The 24,295-nt window shown below is 38.6% G+C and overlaps 1 long non-coding RNA gene across 2 annotated transcripts in view; it reads right to left on the minus strand.

Annotated features, from left to right (window-relative positions):
- LOC146782842 (uncharacterized) overlaps nucleotides 1–24,295 on the minus strand; it is a 54,029-nt gene that overhangs the window by 24,627 nt on the left and 5,107 nt on the right. For both annotated transcript variants that reach the window (XR_014972082.1, XR_014972081.1), the window contains exon 2: nucleotides 23,838–23,975. This is a non-coding gene — a long non-coding RNA (uncharacterized LOC146782842). The remainder of the gene's footprint in view (nucleotides 1–23,837; nucleotides 23,976–24,295) is intronic.

Consider the following 24,295-nt stretch of genomic DNA (forward strand, 5'->3'; position numbering starts at 1 on the left):
CTTAAGGATGTACACAGAAGGACACATGCTCGACTTACTGAAGGTAACCCTTCAGTAAATCAACCAAGCACATCCACAGCAGCTCAGCCTGGACCATCATCTGCAGAGCCGAGTCCTTCTTCTGCAGGTCAGGTGAGCCCTTCATCTGTGGGGGGAGCATCTCCTTTTTCTGGTCCTCTGGAAATTAACCCTCGGTTTGAGAGGGTTGAAGTACGGTGCGCCCATTGTCACGATCTAATTACTTATAGGGAGACCAGTGTTTCCCTAGTGAACAGTAAAATAGATCAGCACACTTGTCGTACCGTCTAATATTCCCAATATTTCTTTCCTCTGTCCCTGCATGAACACAACGGCTCTTTTAAGAGCCAACCTTACCTTTCATCTATTTTTTATATATTTTTTTTAAAACTTTTTTTTTTTTTTTTACCGTACGCGTAATAATTTTTTTTTTAAAACACTAAAAATCAATTATCACATTACAAGGTCCTTGAGAGACTACAATTAAAAACTGCAAATGTGATTGTAGAGAAGTGGAAAAAAGGGACCATGACATTATTGACTTACCATACCCACTCAAAAAAAGATTTATTCATTTAATTTATTTTTAATTGCTTTTAAAATGGTTATAGTTTTCGAAAATTTTCTATCTCAATCTGAAAAAAAAGAAAAAAGTATTAATATTTAATAAAACATTTAATACAGTACACATATTTACATATTTTTCAAAAAATATTTGCCTTTTTTTTGCTGTTTTCAGAAAATATTGCATTTCACTATAAATTGTGAAAGCAATTGCATTCATCATTTAACAGCAGGCAAAAAAAAATTAACAATCTCAAAGATTGTTTTTAAAAAAGCCCAGAATCTCTTTTTTCATAAACATAACTTTAAAGAAATGCATAATATTCTAAAAAAATATCATCTAATATCTATACTTATTTCTTTAAAATACCGTCGGATATTTTTATTTCAGAAGTATAATCACAATAATATATGTCAAATAACTCCACAATACATCTGGTTCCATTTCCTTTAGGCCAAATAGTAATTTTAAAATTCATTTTTTGTTTAATTTCCAATGGTAATCCAATAAAAAACAAAAGTTTAAATTGTACAGATGTCACCGTTTCTCTGTAACACTTTGGTTTCCGAAAGATTAATTAATAATTAAATAAGTCCACAATAGAATTGTTTACTTTTCCGCATGGCCAAATAGTAATTTTAAAAATCTTTTTTGAAAAAATTTCCAATGGCAATCCAATAACATTCCAAAATTTAAATTGTGCAGATGTTACCGATTTTTTCTAAATTTTTGGTTTTCCAAAGTTTCCTTAAAAAATGGGAAAATTCCACATTACAATTGGTTACCTTTCCATTAGGCCAAATGATAATTTGTTAAATCTTTTTATTTGTAAATTCCAAATGGTAATCCAATAAAATGGTAAAATTGTTTTCTCCAGATGTTGTCAAATCTCTCTAAAATTTAGGTTTCAGGAAGATTAGATAGGAATTTGCTAAATCAAAAGGCAAACGTTGCTTAAAAATCAATTGGGAATCATTACACAGTGTCCAGCCTTTTTCACATTTAAGATAAACTGTGTAATGACCAGAAGTTACAGTAGGTCCATCATGGAAAATTATTGCAACTGTTACAAAAGTTTTTCCTGAAATTGATAATTGCTGTCCTGTAAACTTCATTAAAGTATCCAATTTTGAACCATCAGCTCTACATCGTTGCATCATTAAAATTACATACTGTCTGTATTCCTTTAAAATTAATGTTGAAAACATGTCAGATTTACACTCACTGCATTGCATGCTATGATTAGCATCTTTAACTAATTTAGCAAAAGTGACCGTTTTACTCTCTGGCAATGTTAAATAAATAAACCTTTCAGAATCAACATTAGAGCCACATATATTATAACAGTTTTCACAACTATGTTCCCATTTATAAGAGAGACCAAATACATTTTCAATGTTAACCCCTTCTTCTTCCAGTACCTGAAGAAAATAAATCAAGAATTCCTGTGCGTCTTGCTGTACATTTTGAGAAAACTGTGTTCGTCCTGAACATACATCTAAAACTTTTCTAATTTCAGTAGCACTTTCTATTTGAGTTTTATCATTACTCAGCTTTTCAAAAAGGAGACTCAGCACAGTACAGAATCTTTTTCCCTGATTTACTATCATCTGCTCTTGCAAACTTTCCAGATAAAATGCAACATTCAGCACTACATTAGCGTAGCAGTTGACACCAGAGCTATTTTCAAAATAACATCCTACAACCTGTTCTTTATTTTCCTTATTCTTTTTGCTTGCAATTACATCACTCCTCTTTTTTTTCCTCCTCTCTACATCTTCATTACAGATACTCATTTCTCCTTTTACGAGAAACTACACGTTTCTCCAACACAGGATACTGACCTAAATGAGGAGCATAGCTTCTTAATCTATTATACTCCTTTACACAGTTTGTATCAGCACTAACTTTTGAATCATCAAAGTCTATCATGAATAAACCGGATAATGTTTTCACTCGTGACAAAGCAACATATGCCATACCTTCTTTGAACACAGTTGAACCAATGTTCACAAATGCACAATCTACAGTCAATCCTTGAGACTTGTGAATAGTTACAGCATATGCTAGAGAAAACGGAAACTGCTTCCTACGTACATATAAGTCTTTCACAAGCATGAAACGAACTGTACAACGACAAATATCTTTAACTTCTTCTATCTGATCAAATTTTATTTTTAAACATTCAATTCCATCTTTTCTGATAATTAATAAAACCCACAACTCTTCCCATAGCTCCATTAACTAAACCTTTTTCAACATCCAAATTTCTCCTTAAAAATACTCTACAGTTCATGCAAACATATAGATTTTTTTCTAATCCAGCTGTTTTGGAAATCTTCTTCTCTAGTGAATCCAATTTATTTTTCAGTGTGCCTGTTAATGTGACAGTAATTCTTCCATCCTCAATTTTGTCCACTGCTTCCAATTTCCTGATATCTTCCTTTTCCAATTTCAAAAGCTCCTCATTGAATATTGAGCATTCACGTAGAGTTGGCATTAAGCAGATGACACTTTTGTTTTCTGCAATGTTCTTGTATATCTTCTCTGCAACTATTTCTTCCTTTGGAAATAAATTATGTAGCAGCCGAGTCTGTAATGCTTTTTTGCCAGCTTCTGTGAGTAGTCCAATCCTGATATCTTTCAGAATACTTCCATATTCTTCATCGTTTGCTTGCCTCATATTAGTTGTAAGTTCCTTGTACTCAAAGAAGGACCAAATATTTGTATTACCTATGCTTCCCAATGACTTATTCGTGTCTTCATGTGTCACAGTATTAAACACTGGTTGTCCTTTAACTGGAGTAAGTTGCAAAAGATCTCCAAAAACTATGACGTGTTTTCCTCCAAATAACACGTCATAGTCTGACTTCAGAATTTGCTGCATTCTTAAATGCACAAAGGCAAGCATTAAGTTCGATACCATGCTCACCTCATCAATAATGAGAACTTGCATCTTCTTCAATACTCTTGAAACTTCCAAGCATGCTTCTCCAGTTAGCTTGTTGTATTGTATTTTGTTCTCATGCTCCACTGGTAACATTAGCAAACGATGTAAAGTGATTCCTTTTATGTTCTATGCTGCTAACCCAGTTGGAGCAGTAACCACACAAGACAAAGTAGAATCCGTTTTTTGCTGTAGGTAGCTTCTGATGACTTTTATTAGGAAACTTTTTCCAGTTCCAGCTTGTCCGCTTACATACATCCTGATTGGATGAAATGATGTGCATGAGCACTCTTTTTTTTCATGTAGAAATCCGTGATCAATTTTGTTTCTGATCTCTTCATAAATTTGTTGCTGCTCTTGATTCAGTTGTCTTTCCAAATTTTGTAAGTCTATAAATTCTTCTTGAGCTTGATTCATAGCTGTTTCCACTTCATTCATGGCTATTGATGCTTCATTTTCAACGATTGGTTGTCCTAGGGGGATCTTGACTGAGTGTTCCTGAACTTTGGCTGTCCTGAAAACTGTCTCTAGCTATTTCTGCTGCAATTGTAGTTTCCTGTTCAATTTCTTCATTTAACATTTGCAGATAAGTTGTGAATGTTCTGCATTGTATGCTGTCTTTCCAAGCATTAAATGAATCTTCATAGCTTTGAAATTCTCCCAGTAGTTCATCCTCTGTACGCCATGGTTTAAACAGCTGTAAAAGAGCCAAGTAGTAAAATTCCTTTTTGTCAGTAGTGTCGCAACTCAGCTTCCGGTGATTTATCAAACTTCCTTTTGTTTGCTTCACCAAACATCCTTCCTCACCAATGACTTTATATTTTCCATTGTTGATGTCTTCTGCGGCTTTCCGTGAATAAATGTAGTTCTGCAGCACTTCATAGAGACACATGTTCTCCAGATGATGACTTCTCTTTGGGTAATATGTGTCCAACATGTTTATTTTAAAATATCTGTACTTTCTGGGTCATTCTCGGCCAAATATTCAATTTCTCCAACAGATTTCAGTACCCGATTTCTCATTGCTGCAAGGCCTAAACTTGCCCAAATTATTCTTCTTGATTTCGAGTAGAGACTTGCAGAAGATAACCTATCTGAACATTCGTAGGATCCAATTTCTCGATGCGATAACATCTTCAAACTGAAACTGTACAGCTTCTTACTGACAGTCTTCTCGTGAGAAATCTCTTCCCACATTTCCTTCAATTCTGTTTTTTCTGATTTCGTAATGTAAGACGTTACATATCGAGCAACAGCAATGGAATTGTCAGCTACATACTGTATATCCATGTTAGCGTTCCACATGGATAAAATCACTGGGTTGTAGTCATTTATATTTTTTGATTCTTCTTTTCTTTTAAGGTTGTAGGTATTCTTAGGTGATTTTCTTGTGATAGTATGTCTCACAGCTGACATAAAACTGTTTACTCTTCCATTTGAAAGAACAGGTCTAGGAAATCCAAATCGACATTTAGTGTAGTATTTATCTTTGCTCTTGTATTTCCGTCGACAGTATTTTCCACACCGATGACTTTGGAAACGTAAAACTTGCTCCTTTAACTTTTTCTCTTCTGTGCTTTTTGGTATAGCACATGTTGCATATTCTTCAATGTAAGATAACACTGCTTCATCAGTATCTGTTCCAAACTTTGGGGCATCCTTGATCCACAACAGCATATGAATATGAGGAGCACCTCTTGCCTGGTACTCTTTTCTCCAAAAGAAATCCACTACTTCTCCTAGAGGTGGATTTTTTTTATTGCAGATGAAGGACATCATAGCCTCAAATCTATGATTGAAATATCTGCAAACATTAACCGGATCCAATGAGCACAGTTCTCCTGCTGTCTTGTATTCGATGTTTTTAATGTTTGAATTTGCCTCTCGTAGAAAATCCAGTAAATCATCCCAAGCGTACTCGGCACAGCTTAGGGTAAGGAACCATGTTGGAGTTCCTAAATTCCGTAACATGCATTTTAATTCACCATGGCGTCTGTACCAATATTCATTTGTCCCACGCTGACAAGCCATCAGATTGATCAGTTGTGTTTCCAAATGATCATCTCGGTGCTGCACTTTCTCCATAAAATCCTTAGCAGACACATTTAGTAAATGTACTCCACTTTTTAAAATGTGATTTACTGCATAAGACAGTGCAGACAAGTCGCTTTCAAATAAAAGATGGAACAAATAAGGAATACTTTGTCGAAATCTGGGATCTTCAGCATATAGTCTTGTAGTCCGATACTCAGAAGCTGGAATCTGTTCCGGACGTTCATCGTATCGTCCTCCTTTTCCTTTAGGAAACAGCTGGGGAAAACATCGAGCTTCCAAGCTCTCCTCCCATACACTCACGGGAGTTCCTTTTGCTTTCTTAATCTGAAATAGATCAATATTGTCTCCCATAACTTCTTTTGAATGAAGAGGATGTATGCTAAAATGTTCATAAATTTCTTCTTCCTTTGACTTGTCCACTTTTTCAATTTGTCCAGTTGGTGTTTGTGTCTTCTTGTAAATCTTCTTCTATATAAATTGATTCATACCATTTGTTATTCCTTTTCAAATACAAATTTGCTCTTTGTACTTTCCGTACATCTACCAGCTCCTGCCAAATCTTCTTATTCTTTGTAGGTACACCATTAACCAGAATAATTAATGGTTCAGTTTCCAAAGTATCCGCATCAATAGTTTCCATATTTTTTTTCAAATCCAAGGGCAAATACACCACTCTACCTTTTAAACCTCTCAGTAAATCTGAAGGAGGTAATTTACCAGTTTTGGGCTCCATACGTACTATGGTCTGGAACGGGTGAACACATTGAATGAGTATAGACTCATATGTATTTAATTCAGAAAGTTCTGCCGGAATAGCATCCAATTCTAAATTATTATGTACAGCTCTGGTCGGCATTCTATTTTCCTCTAACTTGTTGTAACAGTATTTACAAATACACTGAACTTCACCCAATTCAAAACAATTTTCAAGAAATATATAGGTGGCAAAATCCTTCCACTTATAATTATCTTCATTTTCACTCTTTCTGTAGAGATCAACATACCTGGTTTGTTTTCTATAATGAGTTCTGCGGCAACAAATACAAGTAATATTTGGTCTTTCATTAGAGATTATTGCAAATTTTGTTATGTGATCATTAAATGTCTTACTTACAGGAGGGTTCTACATTTTCTTCCACTTCTTCCTCATTTACTGTGTCCTTCTCTGCACTGTTTTGTTCAGGACCAAAGTAACAAAACTGAATTTCATCAACAACCTTCTCTACATCTGATACCGTTCCACGGAACAGAGCCCTATTCAATTCATCTAACTTTATTGCTGGACTTTTAGCAAAATACAACCGTCTCACAAACTTTCTCATTTCAGTATGATGAACAGCCAGCATCCTAAAATGATGGAAAACACTATTACACACTTTTCTAGATAGACAAGCCAGAGAATGACCCTGCAAACCAGTATTCTCTCACTCTGCATGGATCTAGACTTTGAAGCACCTTAATCTTCTGTTTCACACTTTTTTTGCTATATTCTCTTAGAAACTCACGAAATGTATCAATAGATTCCTGACGCACAGTGCAAATACTACTACAATTCCAAGTGTACACTGGGGCTTTAGGACGTCTCCCCATAGCCTCATCCGCCATCACTTGTACCTCATCTCTTGGAACCATTATCTCCTTCTCCATTATGCAACCATTTTTCATTTCATAAGCACGACCTCTGGTGTCAACTGCATGCAGCAAACTATTACTTTGAAAATAACTCTCTTCATTAAAAAAAGGTTCACTACTTGAACTATGCATCCATTTTCCTAAAAACACTTTACAAAAGTTTGTTCTGTTCACTACTCTTTTCCTTTTGCTTTGTGATTTCAGTACATTAACCATTTTGTCTAATGTACGCATCCTATTCAAAATTAAAATTAATAGTTTCCTTTTCAATTCTAATGCCTTTGCTGCAATGGCTTCAATTTCTTTTTTTCTCTTATAAAACTTTGCCTTTTGCTTATATTTCTTCACATCCTTTATCAAATTGGACATAACTCTCCTCTGAAACATTTTTCTACGTATCTCTTTAAACGCCGTTTTTCTGTTTAAGTTTATCTTTTTAGTTGCAGAAGGTATATTTGCATTAACTAAATTCTCAATTTTTTCCTGTCCTTCGATTGAAATCATTCTTTCCAGTACAGACATTTTGTACATTTTTCCTTTTTTTGAATATGTTCCTTAGAAAATCTTTTGTTTGCTTACCAGAAGATTTTTTCTTCTTGCCAACATGAGCATCTTCAACTAACTTAGGTCCTCCAGTTGTCTTCAAATATAGGTTTTTTTTCTGGTCTTTTTTAACTCTGGATTTTGTAGGCATCTTAAATTTTGTTCACTGCTCTTCGGCAATACCTGAAAAAAACTAAAAAAAAATTCCTTTATTTTATTTAAATATATTACTACATTTGTTTTCACATTAGTCACAAAACGAAATTTCTTTGCCAATTTGAAAGCACACTTACTACTCTTTTTTTTGGCAAGTGATAAACACTTTTACAGACTGACACATTATGAATCCACTTTTCAGATTTTTTAAAAAGCACATGTCCAAACTGCTTTTTCAGACCAGCATCATTTGTAACCTGGGTGTCTGCCTACACTCCAGCAAGGGCAACCAGCCTTAGTGATGCTGAATGTATTTGCATTACTGACTGAAACCTCAAACCCCACTCGCTTGTGAATACTGTGCATGATTCCACATGGTAAGTAGCTGGCTGTGTGCTAAGAGTCTGCTTCTGCACCAAAAAATGGCTCCCCCTTTCCATCTAATGCAACTGTGAAATCAGAGCAATACGCAATAAATCTCTGCCTGTAATTCCTATTTGGACACAGAGTCATGTTTTCACATTAGTCACAAAACCAAATTTCTTTGCCAATTTGAAAGCACACTTACTGCTCTTTTTTTTGGCAAGTAATAAACACTTTTACAGACTGACACATTATGAATCCACTTTTCAGATTTTTTACAAAGCACATGTCCAAACTGCTTTTTCAGACCTGCATCATTTGTAACCTGGGTGTCTGCCTACACTCCAGCAAGGGCAACCAGCCTTAGTGATGCTGAATGTATTTGCATTACTGAGTCCAACCTCAAACCCTTAAACTATTCTTTTATTATACCAGTACACCTTAATTTATTGTGAAAACATAGTCCATATTATTTTACATGTTCCTCACATTTAAATTTCTCCCAAAACAGAAATTAATAAACACAACTTCAACAAAAAGAATTGCATTTCTATTATTCATTTCTTAATTTATCATATACATCCCCTCTCAGACTCTAAACTCACCTTTAAAATTAGTTAGTTGTGAAAGAAATGTGGCACTCAAACAGCAGATTATCAGAGCCAGGATCTCTGTTCTCTACACCTCTCTCCTCTCAGCAGAACCAGATAATGGCAAACTTTCCCTCTCTTTTTCCACACATATACATGTTAGTTTCAAATCTCAGTGCTTGCCCCTTTTTTTCAAATGTAATCACACATTTCTATTGGTTGAAAACCAACCCTTTTCCAAAAGTACCCTTCCCCCAACTTGACTTCTGCCTAGTACCCTTCCCCCAACTTGACTTCTGCCTGCTACCATAGCAACAGCTCATGGAACACTGCTGTGTGGAGTCAGGTCAGAAGTTCGCCAAACAATGTTTCAATTCCACAGAGCAAGAGTGCTTGACTTTTCAAACCTACCAGCAAATCCATAGTACTGTTCTTTGGTAACACATTTTTCTGTACCAATACAAAACATGCTTCTATTAATTTACACATACAGCCTAGTTTTTATTCTAGAATGGTATGAAACAGCCAATCAGTTCTTTTTTTTTTGGAAAAAAATATGTATGCCTCCATTTCCAAACTGTCTTTCTTTTCATATTGCCATTCTACTGAAAGACACCTCCTGAGTGCATCCAGTTCTTCTTTGAAGATGTTCACAGTGTGGATTGTAGGGCACAGCTATGTCTTCTGGAGTGAAAAGTATGCAGAGAAAACAGATATGGTGAGAGACCTTGCTTTGCCAAATGTAGACATTAAATGGATTGGTCAGAGAGGGTTAAAGTGGCACCAATTAATGCCATTGGTGAAATCCTTCATGCACATCCAACACCCTGACCTCATAATAGTGCACTGTGGTGGCAATGACCTAGGCACTTTGACTGGGGTAGGTCTGGAAGTGCTTATGAAGGAGACCTTTGCACAACTGTTTTCACTTTTCCCTAAAACTGCCTTTGTGTTTTCCAACATATGCCAAAGGCAAAAATGGAACTGGTCCAATCATTTCTGTCCGCAGATTGACAAAGCAAGAAAGCACGTCAACAAATCTGTTTCTGCTTTCCTCCGTGACTATGGTATGGGTTCCATTTACCACAACAACTTGCGTTATGACATGCAAGACATTTATAGAGGAGATGGTGTACACTTCAATGATGAAGGGAACAGAGTCTTCCTCTTGAACCTTAGACTCTGCATCGGTACTTACTTGTAGGTACCACAAAAAAAATCACTTCATAAACACAATGGCTCTTTTTAGAGCCCCCTAATATCTAAACACTTAAATCTGATTTTCATATCTTTTTTTATTTTTTTTTCTACCGTACAGGTACGTTGAGCTTACCGTACGCGTACCCCGTGATTTTTTTTTAAAATCAATTAATGTTTTTTGTGCTTTTGTCCTTCTTTGACCCCCTTACAAATGTTAGGGGGTCTGTAACTCTCCTCCTTGCCCCCTTTTCTTGTTATCACTCTTTTTTTTCTGAGTGAAACACACGAAATGGCGGCCGCCGCTTCCTGGTTTCGACCGATTCGAATGTTTACTAAGATCTAAGAGCCAATCAGAATCGCGCACGCCACCGTACGCGTACGGTAAGCGTACCGTAAGCGCACCGTAAGCTGGCTCAGATATATATTGATTTAAAGGCCATTTTCTCAGAATCTACTGAACAGATTTACACCAAACCTACAAAAGGCACTTCCTTGACCTGAGGACTACCTCTCTGCCAAATTTCTAGTAATTCTGTTCAGCCGTTCAGGCTGTAGCCCTGTCTAAAGGTCCTATGGAAAAATGCATGGGAAAAACGCGTTTTGGGACCCCCCTTTTATCTCAGCCCCCGCTTGACGAATCCCCCCGAGACTTTCAGGGAAGGAGCGGAGCGTAGCGCCCCACCTATTTTGAAAAATTCGCGAGGATTCGTCGACCGGCGCAAAAGTTATTCAAAATAGAATGTTGCAGATTTCCTATGGAAACGTGGTCCTAACTATAACTACCTACTGGCGACCGCCAGTAGGTAATATAATATATATATATATATATATATTATAACTACCTACTGGCGACCGCCAGTAGGTAATATAATATATATATATATATATATATATATATATATATGTTTTTAGAACCACACTAAGAAATCAAAAGAGATCTGGGTTTCTGCTTTTATTCCTTTATTATGCATACACTGACTTTGGGTGCGTCACTGACATTGGGTGTGTCAGTGTGTGCCCGAGTGCATCAGTGTATGCATATGTGAGCACCTGGTTGGGCCAGTTCATGCAGGAGTGTGTGCCTGGATGTATTAGTGTATGCATCTGTTGGTGCCTGGGTGTGTCAGTTTATGCACGAGTATGTGCCTGGGTGGGTCAGTGTATGCATTGCTGTATGACTGTCAATATATGCATAAGTGTGGGCCTGGGTGTTAGTATCGGTGTGTCAGTGTATGCTTTAGTGTATGTGCGGCGATGTCACTATATGTGCGAGTGTGTGCACCTAGGTGTGTCAGTGTATGCATGAGCGTGCAATTGGTTGTGTCACTGTATGCAGTGTGTGCCTGGGTGTCTGTGTATGCATGTGTGCGCGCGCCTGGGTGTGTCAGTGTATGCATGTGTGTGCGCGCCTGGGTGTGTCAGTGTATGCATGTGTGGACCTGGGTGTGTCAGTGTATGCATGTGTGCGCACCTGGGTGTGTCACTGTATGCAGTGTGCGCCTGGGTATCTCAATGTACTTCTAAGTGTGTGCCTGGGGTTGTCACTTTATGCATCAATGTCTTCCTTGGTGTCTTATGGAGTGTATTTTAAGGGGTAAAGATGTAATTGGACAGCTACATTACTGCAATACATCGTTCCATTGATCTGTGGTAAACGAAAAAACACTTATAAATTAATGTTACAAATTTGCATAGAAATATTTTAGTTCCTGCAATAGAAATGTTCATGTTAATAATAAAATACAGTAGTGCTGCAAAACTGTAAAGCAATTAAACATTTCATTTTCCCTTTTTTGCGGCTCTCAGATTTCATACCTGTACACCATAAACAATGTACCCTACGAATTTTCCTCCATGAAAAAAATAACGTAGATTGTAGCAAAGAACCAGAACTGCACAGTATGGCACTATAAATAGGTAACACTATGCATTACCCTCACTCCAAATAATAAATTAGTTTAGCTAAAGCTGCTGAAATAATGTAATGGAAAATACCAAAAATCAATTAAATGTTACAATATTGCAAGTAGTCCATTACTCAAAATACATATAAAGCTCTATCATTTTGTACTCCGTTTTGAAGACATCGCCCCTGGAAGGCCAAATGAGGTCTTAAGGACTGATGAACCATGAAGAACAAACCATCTAGACCACGTTTTAAACAGTAGTTCGCCTCAGAACTTTGGTTGACGAAAGAAGAGGTATGAATTTTGAAGCTTGAATGGCAGTTTTTGCTTGAACGCAAGCTCGCTGACATTGCATACCATCCATCCACTTACACGGTACACAGTATAGTGTCCGGAAGTTGTATTAAGTACTTCATGAAAGAATATAGGCACTGTAGTGCACGTTCTTCCTGAAATTTAAATGTGTCCTGCTTTGAAGTTGGCAATTTCAGTTTCCATTTTAGATTCATTTGCTCTGCATCGTTGTACCATTAATATAATGTATTTCCCAGTTTTCTGTAACTGGGATGTAGAGATGCAAGCTGATCTATAATTTGGGAGGTCATATTTTCATTAGCCTTTTTGATCAATTTTGAAAGTGCACAGTTTTGGAATCCAGCAATGTTAAGTAGAGAAATAATTCTGAATTTTTTTGAGTGGTAGATGTAAAAGAGCTAACTTGACAGTCGTGGTTCCATGTGTGACTTAGCCCAAATAAGTCTTCAATATTTACTTGTTTTTTCTTCCAAAACCCCAAGGATAACTAGAATAAATTCCAGTAAGTATTGAGTGTTCCGAGTAAATAGTACTTATCCACTACATAGATCTACCAGATCTCGAAAGCTGCCAGCAGAATGTGCTACCTTCCTATTCCAGCAAACAGTTCAGAGCGAATTCTGAGGTCTGCTTTATGTTGAATTGCATTTATAAAACACGGTAAATGGAAGAGGACATTGAGAACTACTAACTCGAGACAATGTTGCATATAACATACCTTCTTTGAAGGAAGTACTTTCAATATTAATGAAAGCTGCATCTACACTTAAACCGTGTGATTAATGGATAGTTGCAGCATATTCTATAGAGACTGGAGACTGCTTCAGCCAGACATACAAATCTTTTTGATCAAATTTTATGGCTAAATATTCAACCTCACCTCCGTTGGAAAATTAAAATCAATACCTTTCCCCATTGCTCCATTTACTCATCCTTCCTCTACATTTAAATTATGCAGCAAAATTACTCTGCAATTTTTGCACGTGTAAACATTTTCTAATTGTGCAGTCCTAGATACAGATTTCTCCAATTAATCCAAGTTTGCTTGCAGTTTCCCACTTAGTAGTATGAGCACTCCCTGGTGTTCCATTTTATCAATAGCTGAGAGTTTCAAAATGTCTTCTTACTCCAGTTTTAGTAATTATTCTTCTAAATTGGGGCACTCTTGAAGGGTAGGCATTAAACACATTATAGATTTGCCTTATTTAAAGAAATTGAATATTAGCTGTGAGCTTAGGGGAGAACAGTTTGTTGATAATTCGAATTTCTAAGGTATGTTTCCCCTCCTTTGTCAGAACTCCTACTCTAATGTCCTTCAGAACATTTCCGTATTCCATGTCAGATGCTTGGCACATATTCCAGAGTAGTTTCTTATAGTCAAAGTTCAGCCAAATGTTAACATTTTCAATACTTCCAAAATAATTAAGTTTCTTCATGCAGAGGTGTCTTGAAAACAGGCTGTCCTTTCACAGAGCTTAGTTGCAGTAGGTCACCATAGACAATTATGAGCCTCTCTCAAAACAGCACATCGTTTTCAATAATGGGTTGTCCAAGGGGGATCTTGACTCAGTGCTACAGAAATTTGACTGCATCGGGAACTCTGTAGCCACCTCAGCAGCAATCATTTCTTCCTGTTGAATCTCATCATTTAACACTTGTAAATAGTTTGCAAAGACAACACTGAATGCAGTCTTTCACAACATTGAAAAAATCTTCATAACAGTCATACTCTGAGTAATTCTGATTAAGTATGCCAAGCCTTGATCAGTTATAGAAGCACCAAATAGAAAACCTTTTGTCTGGAGTTTGGCAATTAAGATTTCTATGTGTAATTAAATTTATTTTTGCGTGTCTGACCAAACCACCATCACATCCAACTACTGCATGTTTCCCTTCTACTATATTTTCTGTTATATTGCTTCTATATCTGTAGTGTTGAAGTGCTTCATAAAAGCACGTCCTCGTTGGATAGTATTTATCCAACATACTTGTGTTCACAAAGTCTGAACTTTCTGGATCGAACTCAGCAAGGTATTGAATTTCTAGGAAATACTATTTTGCATGCTTGCTAGGCCACACTTCCCCAAACAATTCTTTTCAACGTTGAGAACAAACTGGCTGACCTCAACCAGTCACAGCATTCATAGGAGCACATTTCACTATGGGAAAGCTTTTTCAAGCTGAAACTGTACAATGTTTTGGTTAGTCTCTTTTCTGCAGAAATCCCCCACATCTCATTAATTTCTGTCTTTTCTGATTTTGTAACATATTAAGTAATGAACCAAGCATCCGCGATGGAGTTGTCTGCAACAATTTGTAGAACCATATTTGCATTCCACATCTTGAGAATCACAGGGTTGTAGTCATTAATATGCTTATAAGTTTCTGTTCTTCTCAAATCGTATGTGTTTTTGCTGATTTCCGTGTCAGTGTATGTCTTACTGCAGACAAAAAGCTGTTCACTCTTCCTTTTGAAATGACAGATCATGGGAATACAAATTGACATCTTCTGTAAAACTTTCCTTTGCACCTGTTTTTTCAATGACAGTACTTCTCACGTCTATGAGTTTGAAAGCGTGGAACTTGTCTCAATTCCTTTTCACCACCGTCTTTTGGATATGCGCATGTCACATACTGTTCTATGAAAGACAAGAAAGACTCCATGTCGGGTCCAAAGTTCAGTGCATCTTTTATCCGTAATATGTGAATATGAGGAGCACCTCTTTCTTGGTACGCTTTCCACCATAAGAAATCAGTTACTTTGCCAAGAGGAGGATTTCTTTTGTTGCAAATGAAAGACAGCATAGCTTGAAACCTGTGGTTAAAATATCTGCAAACATTAGCAGGATCCAAAGAACAAAGTTCTGTCTTAAAATTGATATCCTTAATGTTGGAGTTTGCACCTCTCAAATATTCAAGCAGGTTATCCCACGTGTACTTAGCACAACTGAGTGTCAGAAACCAGGTAGGTGCACCTATGTTTCAACATACATTTCAGTTCTCCATGACAACTAATACTAATATTTGTTGGCGCCATGTTGGCCCAACATCAAGTTAATCAAGTTGTACTCTAAGTTTTCATCCTATTAAGTAATATTTTCCACACAATCCTTTGCTATAAGATTGAGGATTCACTCCTGTCTTCAGTGTGCGTTTTACAGCATATGAAAGTCCAGAAAATAACAAACAAAAGATGGAAAATGTATGGAATGCACTTGTAAAATGTTGGATCCTGTGAATATAACCGTGTTGCCCAGTATTCAGCTGCTGGTATCTGTACAGGATAGTCTTCATAGCGGCCACCTGCTCCAGTGAGAAACTGTTGGGGGGAAACAGCGAGCCTTTAAGCTTTTATCCACCAGACACTCATGGGAGCTCCTTTCATGTGAAAGATAAATAGTATCGCAAATGACTTCAATGCAGAGGATGGATGCTATAAAGTTCATACATTTCTTCTGATCTTAATTGATCCACCATTTTAGTCTGACCACTTGATGGTAATGTTTCTTCTGCCATATAGGTTATATCCTGAACAACATTAGCATTTGTATAATAAATATTTTCTACCAGGTATAATTTTTTTTTTTAACTTTATTAACATCCACCAACTCCTGCCATATTTTTTTTACTCTTAGTAGGCACACCATTTACTAGAATAAGTGGCTCCTCAAATTTCTCTGTATCCCTATAGATTCAACATTCTTTTTGAAATCAAATGGCAAGTACACAGCTCTACCTTTGAGAAGCTCTGTTGGAGGTAATCTCTCGGTTTTTAGTGCCATATGAACAATAGGGAAGAAGATTTATCCCTTGTCCAACACTGCAATTGAGCCAGGCTCATTGAGGTCTGTTGCAGTTTGTGAAGCCACGAGACGCGCTACGTTTACAAGGGGTCCACACCAATTGTAGTGTTGGACGAGGGGTGGATCCCTTTCCCCTCTCTTACTTCTCAATAAGGAATAAGAATGCACAGGTTGTTTCATGATACATAGTGCTAGTAAGAAATTCAAGTTAGCAGGGGACTTTGGACCTTTCAGTACTGTCTCTTCATGTTTTAGGCCCAATAGATGGACCTTTCAAAGAAGTCATACTATACTTTCAGTGATTATAGATGAACTGACCTAGTATTTGTATTCTTGGACAACTATCAATATTTCTTAAATGTTACTTATGCCCTGAAAAAGTCCACATGTATGTGGGCAAAATGTGTTGGCTGATTTTTTGAGACACATTGATGATGCAACAATAAAGAGATTTTCAATCACTTCCGTAACTGTTGACCTATTTTGAATCAGAATTAATATTGTAGAAGTGGTGCACCTCTGTTTGCTATGCTTCCATTCACCTTTAAAAATCTTGCAAAAAGTAGTTTCAATTCAATTTGGTCTTTACGATTTATCAAATCATTAAAGACATTATACATCAGTAAAAAACGGTCTAAAAAGTTCATTATATTTAACCATTGAAAGCCATCATATGCTAAACTATACATTGAGCAGAATCACAAATATAAGTCAATTAATAAAAATAATAAAAACGTAATAAATAGTGTTAGACCTGGCATCTTTGGCGTGCTTTCCCCTGACTTTTTGCCTCTACCTCCTGTATTTTTGACGCTGTGCTGGATTTCGTTGTTTGCTGGTTTAGATGCTTTGGGCACTTTGCCACTGGATTCAAGCAAGCCTGGCTGAAGACGGCTGAAATGCCAGAAACCGGTCCTAGGAAGCTTGTTTCCGGTCCAGGGAAGACATGGCCTGGCAGTTCGGGCTGGACTGTTCACATGAGGCACAGGGTCAGACTGATTTGCATACGGCCATGTCTGAACTGGGGTGGCAGAATGGGCTAAAGAACAGTGATGGATTAAACCCAGATCAGTTGACTGGGGGGGGGGGGGGGGGGGAGTGCTTGCAATGTTCAACACTCCGTCCATCATTTCCTTTGGTTTTTGCTTTATGCCAATGCTTGTTCATTCTTGCAAAGTAATGAGTGCCTTTGAGTTGGGAATAAATAACCCGAAATCTGCGACGCTATGAAAATTAAAAACTGCAGAAGCTAGTGCCATATTAAAAAAATATATATATATAAAAAAAAAAAAAGTTTTGTTATTAACATTCTTACTCCAAATCCACACCGCAGAGGGTCACATCATGAAGCAGTTTTGGCCCTTTCATGAAGCAATTCTGGGCTTCTTACACATGTTAGAAGAGCACGGCTACTCCAGCAGGAATTAGCCTAACTATAAATAACAGTTTCATGCTAATCCGGTGCCTGCTGAGACCACCAACAGGAAGCGAAGGCTACCTTATCCTCTTTCTAGGGGGCGAGAACACCCTCTGATAGTTGGGGTAGGCAAGAAGCCTCGAGCAGGGGCATCATCAGTTATGACACCAACCGGTGCTAGCTTGCGAGGCTGTCCTTCCTCTATACAACCACTAGTTTAAAAGATCAGCTCTTGGTGATGGTGGATACGGATTAGCAGGGCGCAGCTTCGCTGCTTGAGTGAAGGGACTGTGCCTGCTGTCCATCAATGCGCTCCGTGCAACAAATACTGTTTAGCGGCCTCAGTATTTGCAGTGATAGGGTTCTCTGCTGCCTTCGGACTAGGTTTGCGCGATAGAAATACCATTTAGAGCGAACTTTTAACAGCACGACCACACAGTTTCCAGTGACGATGCCCTTCAACAAAGACCTCAGCCGTCACTAGTGCCAGGGGTCCACTCTGCCCCAAGATCCCATGAAGCAGTACATGTGCTTTCTGCAATCTGCTCCATGAATTCAGGTCAAGAGATTTATGCAGACTCCTGAAGCCCACCCTCAAGGATGGGTGGGGGGGGGGGGGGGGGGGAGGAGGAAGGGAGGGGTACAGCTGACCGGAACGCTAATGAATACTCACTTATAGGATCCAATTCATATGCCTAATTTTTAAATCGACAAATGACAAGATTCCTGCTGTGAACCTGTAAAATAAAATGAGCATATACTGGAGATGCTAATCTTGAGCACCATTTATATGGCCGAGAACTCTTCACATTAACCCTTTTTAGGTCGAGGACGTCCGGTCTGCCGAAAGGCAGAACCGGAAGTCGGAGATTTAATGACTTGGAGAAGAGGGGCTTGAACCCGCCCCTCTTCTCCCCTGTTCTCCATTGGCTGGCCTCTTGAATGCTGGCCAGCCATTGGAGAAGAGGTCAGTCATTCCGATCAGGCCCAGTCCTTTTCGGATCGGGGGCGTGTTTTTTGCAAGAAGTCTCAAGGAGGAGATAACAGCAAAACACGCCCCCGAATCCAAAAAACGACGCTGCCTTTCTCCGAGGCATTTCTGCTCTGCCTCGGAGAAAGGCGGTGGTGTCTTCCGGTGCCCTCGCCTTGTTATTACCTAGAAACTAGACAACAGAAGCCTGCTAAGGCGGGTGGGAAATCATTATGGCTTTTCTCGTTTTCTTTTTGGAAGGCAACCTATGTTTTGACTAAGTTTACAGTGCGGATGGCCGTTGCTATCACGTCAGCGTGATGTTTTTTTACGCTTTCCGTAACGTTAGGTTATCTTTTGTATTATCACTGAAGTTTGCTGACATTGAAAGTAAGTTTTGTAAACACACTGTCGGGGAGGAAGAGGAGGAGCGTCGCGCCTTCACTTTATTTGGCGCTTGTATTTCAAGGAGGAGCTGTCGTGGTAAAATTCCGTCTGCGCAATTGTTTCTGTCGCTTGCCCAACTGAAACAAAGTTGGTAGTATGCAGAAAAGACTCGTCGTTCACCATTATAAGCTAGTTAAAGCCCTTTTGGCTTTTGCACCGTACGTCGCTTTAATTGTAGCGGAGTGAAGGCAGTTAGGTTCTATTTAATTACATGCCAACACATTTTTTTACGTCAAGGCCAGTGGGAGTCATTGCAAGTATGTCCATTACAGCGCCTTTCTTAACCGCTACACCTCCCTCAAGCTGTTGACGGCTCTTATTACAGTTTTCAAATACCTACCATCACAAAACTTTTTCGTTCGTAGGTAAATTTACAGGTAGGTCAAGAAACATTTCCAAGTAGCTTTCTATGGCAGGAACTTCCTTTATGATGTAAATTAGGAAAGCCTTTCGGATATAATGCCCTTTTAGAAGCTGAAGACCCGCAGGGGGATTTTTTATGTTTGAAAGCTTTATTAAAGAATTGACAACAAAAGGAAGATATCAGCAAACAATGCAATAATACAGAATCCAATGAGAAAACTTAATACTGCTGATATCACTGTTAGAAACCCACAAAGCATTTTAAGAGAATTTTAACATTGAGGGAGACAAGAGAAGGGATAGGGTAAGGGAGGAAAAGAGGGGGAAGGAGAGGGGAAGATATAAAGAAATAATATAGACCATTCATTATCTAATATTTACGGCATATATTCAAACTATATAAATCAGCGATGCAAAATTACCATCATAAACAAGCAATAGTATTAAATAAACCTATACGGGATAACAAAAGGAGAGAGTTCAAGACATCAAGGGGGCCTAAAATTTTCTGCATTGAGACGTATGGGTTTCTTTAGGGCCAAGCAGTCCAGATACGTGGTGAGAGGCAACCAGAAAAGATCAACGTTACGAACAGGTTTACAAGTGGAGGCAAAGGAGACATCCAGTCTGTGAAAATGGCATAAAGAATTCCACCAGCCTTGTAGGGAAATAGAAGCTAGAGATTTCCAGTTGGAAGAAATGTGTTGGAAGGCAAGAGCAAGCGCTAGGTCAAAGAGACCGTGTAGATGAGCGGGTAGGTTCAAAGGTTCAGAGAGGCTACCCAAAAAGAGAAAAGAGTTTGTGAAAGAGGAAGGGAGAGAGAAGATACGAGAGAGGCATGACCACACTTTCCCCCAGAAGGTAGAAACGACTGGGCACAGAAAAAACATGTGGAAAAGGTCGGCACCAGAAGAGCCACAAGACCAGCATTTAGAGTCAGAGGAGGGGGAAAAACGGGATAAAGAAAGGGGAGAGAGGTAGAGTCTGTGATACAGATAAAATAAGGATTGAGTAAGAGAAGCAGAGCGAGAAATTTTTAAAGATCTGGTCCACAGCTTATCCCAGAGAGCAATCGGCCAAGTACAACAAAAATCTGTTTCCCAAGAAAGCTCCACTTTAGTTTTGACGCGATTAGGAGCTATAAAAGATTTATAGATGAGAGATGCTTTAGGGAGTGTAGCAAGAATACTTAGAAGGGGAGGGGGAGGTGACGGTGATGCTGTAGAGGGGAGAGAATAATAACGATCTAGGATAATTGCCATGAGGGTTGTGAATTTCCGAAGAAAGGATCGAGGGCATCGAAATAAAAGTTGAAATTGGGGAAAAGAGCAAGGGGATATGCCATCAAAAAGTTGGTTGACCCACAATACGCCCTTTACCCTCCACGATCTCCAAAAAATGGGTCTATTTTTTAGAAGAATAAGAGAGTTATACCAGATAGGAGAATTCAAAAAGGACGTGCGTGTGACCACGGAGGGAAGAACCAAAGGATTTAAAAGAGAGGAGGGATGTTTGAATAGGGGACAGAGAGAGTAAGGATTCCTGGCAGAGAATCGTACCACCTCAGCAAAGGAGAAGGGTAATAGTAAAGAGTGTTCAATGAGCAGCCAAAGGGGCGAGAAAGGAGAAAGAGTTGATGAGATCCATCTCGAAGCCTGACGTAAAGAAAAGGATCTATGATAAAGACGGAAATCAGGAAAGCTAACTCCACCATTCGATTTGGGCTTACGGAGGGTGGCAAGAGAAATTCTGGATTTCTTATTTTTCCAAAGAAATCGAGAAAGAAGAGAATCGATTTTTTTAAAGTAAAATGTAGGGATATGAACCGGTAACATAGAAAAGGTATAAATTAAAATAGGAGCAATCATCATTTTAATTGAATCCAATCGACCCCACCAGGAAAGAAAGAGGGGATTCCAGGCTGAGAGCGATTGATCAATCCTGGAAATAACTGCCGACATATTTAATTTAACAGAGGATGGAGTTGGAAAACAAAATGCCAAGGTACTTAATCTTGGAGCTACTCCAGGCGAAACCAGTAGCAGAGAAAAGATGGGGGAGACAGGATGAGGTGAGAGGTAGAATTTCAGTTTTGTCCGAATTGATCTTATAACCTGAAACCAAAGAGAAAGAGTTAAACTCGGACAGCAAGGGGGGTACGGAGGATTCAGGATCAGAAATAAACAATAAGATATCGTCCGCATAGGCAGAAAGTTTCAATTGATTAGAACCATATGGGAAACCAGAAATGGAAGTATTATTGCGAATGGAGGATAAAAAGGGTTCAAGAGATAAGACAAAAAGGAGTGGGGAAAGAGGACAACCTTGACGAACACCCCTCTGAAGATTAAAAGATGGAGAAAGTTGTCCATTCACAAGTACCGAAGCCTTGGGAGCAGAATATAGGAGAGAGATGAGAGATAAGGGATATAAATTTGGGACCAAAGCCATGCCATCGCAATGAAGCAAACAAAAAAGACCAGTCAACCCTGTCAAAGGCCTTCTCTGCGTCAACAGAGATAGCAGCAAGAGGGGTTGAGAGTGAGGGAGCCTTATTTAGGACGTTAAGAAAAAGGCGAGAGTTGTCCGAGGTAAGCCTGCCCTTAACGAAGCCACATTGCTCTTTGCCAATGAGGTGAGGCATAAGGGGGTCTAGGCGCATTGCAAGTAATTTGGCAAAGATTTTGTAGTCTACATTGACTAACGAAATCGGTCGGTAATTTTTACAAAGTTGATGATCGCGACCTTCTTTGGGAATCAGACAAATGGTGGCATCTTGAAAAGTGCCTTCTGCCTTGCCGGATGAGCAAAATGATTGAAAGAGGGTTAAAAGTTTAGGCAGTAAAAGGTCTGAAAAATGCAAATAAAATTCCACAGGAAAGCCGTCAGGGCCAGGGGTTTTGCCTTTGGTAAGGGATGTCAAGGCTGCAGAGAGTTCATGTAGTGAAAGATCGAGGTCAAGATCCGGAAAATTAAGGTGAGAATTAGAAGGTTTAGGGACCTTGTCAAAATAACTCTGAATAAGAGAAGGAGTGGGAGGGCATTCTGGGGTGTAAAGGTTCTGGTAAAACAATTGAAACTGCTCAAGGATTTGTGGAGAAGAGTGCCAACAGAAGAATATATAGAATCTATAAGAGTGCGTTCCTTACGGGATTTAAGATAATTGGCCTAGAGCTTACCAGATTTATTGCGACCTCCGTAATACCTTGCACTACTGCGGAGAAGAACCGAAGAAGCATTATCAGTAGTTAATTTGTTGAATTCCAATTTAGCTCGCAGGAGATCCGGTGACATAAATTTGTCAGAAGATGTGTAGAACTGATGCTCCAGGAATTTTATATGGGCCAAGGAAGATTTCCGCTTTTGAGTAAACTGTTTTTTCTTCCGGGAGACAAAGTCAATGATGAACCCCCTCGCAGAGGCTTTAAAGGAATCCCACAGAGTGTGGGAAGAAATACTAGGATCCGAATTAAGAGAAAACAATTCTTCCACAAAGGAGCGAAAAGAGGAAGAAAAGTTGGGATCAGTAAGAAGTGCACTATTAAAGCGCCATCGGGAGGGTTTAGGATGTGGTGGGAGTAAGTCAAAATCTGTTACGATGGGAGCGTGGTCCGAGATAACAATAGGTTCAATGGAAGAAGACAGAACATTCTGAGATAAAGAATTAGAGAGGAAAATATAGTCAAGGCGAGAAAAAGAGGAGTGAGGAGGAGAGAAAAAGGAATAGTCCAATGTGTCAGGATGTGTAAGACGCCAAGAGTCAATAAGGTGTGATTGTGAAATAGTATTAAGGAATTGTTTGTGGGGTTTGTGCGGTGTGAAACGGACTGTGGATTTACGGTCAAGGAACGGGTCAACAATCTGGTTGCAATCACCACCCAAAATAAATGATACATCCTTATATTGAATACATTTCTTTGTAATTAAAGGCCAAAAAGAACAATCTGCTTGTACAGGCCCATAGACATTGAAAACAGTCAAAGGAATAGAGTTCAGCAGTAATCTGGCTAGTATCCAACGACCTTCAGAGTCCGTCTCCTGGGACAGAACCGTACATTTAAGTCTTTTGTGACAGAGGATAGCGACTCCATTCTTTTTGTTGTCAGAGGGTGAAAATAAAACTGTACCCACCCAACTTCTTTTTAACTTCAGAGATTCAACATCATTAAGGTGGGTTTCTTGCAAAAGAGCTATATCTGGGTTATAGGAAGCCAAATGGGACAGAACTCTCTGCCGCTTAATAGGGTTAATGAAACCTTTTACATTCCAAGTAACAACTTTGAATTAACAAATAACATAGAATCAAATAGGACAGAAAAAGTGAAAAAGAGAGGGCATGCGCAAAAGACAAGCCAAAAAAGAGAAAACTTTGAGAAATATCGGTAAGGTAGGTTGAAAAAGGAAGGAGAGGGATAAAAAGAAATAAAGGAGAATCGGAATTGATCAACCAGTAAAGGGGAGAGAAAAGGAGAAAGGAAGCGGGAAAGGAAAGCGAATACAAGGAGAGACAGCACATATCCCAAAGGGATGACTGAAGAAAACATACCTGAGGGGAGAACGAAATAGGACAACGGGGAAATGGCGACACTCAACGAGACAGATCCCCCAAAACGGGAGACCAGACCAGATCGCACCGGAACAAGGAACATAACCGAAGAGCCAGATGAAGAGGCAGTCGGTCCATCTAGATAAATGAATAAAAAATGTGTAACATATGAGAATGAGAAAAGACACTATGACAATCAAAGGGTAAAAATCCAAGAGCGATACATAGAGGAAAGAACTGAGGAAGCAAGAAGCAAAGAAATCAAGAAGGAATGATGAAGGACAATAACAAGATGCAATTATTAAACAAAGGCTAGAGGGAGATGAAAATTAGATACGAAGGAATAAGAAAGTATATTTATACTAGGGGTGGGCGGAGTTTGCGTAATCGCGTTACGCAAATCTCCGCGAAACGGTAAAAAATCTCCGCGAACACGCCGAAATTTCGCGAACACGCGG

Source organism: Triturus cristatus, chromosome 12 (assembly GCF_964204655.1).
Source record: "Triturus cristatus chromosome 12, aTriCri1.1, whole genome shotgun sequence".
NCBI classification, from domain to species: Eukaryota; Metazoa; Chordata; class Amphibia; order Caudata; family Salamandridae; genus Triturus; species Triturus cristatus.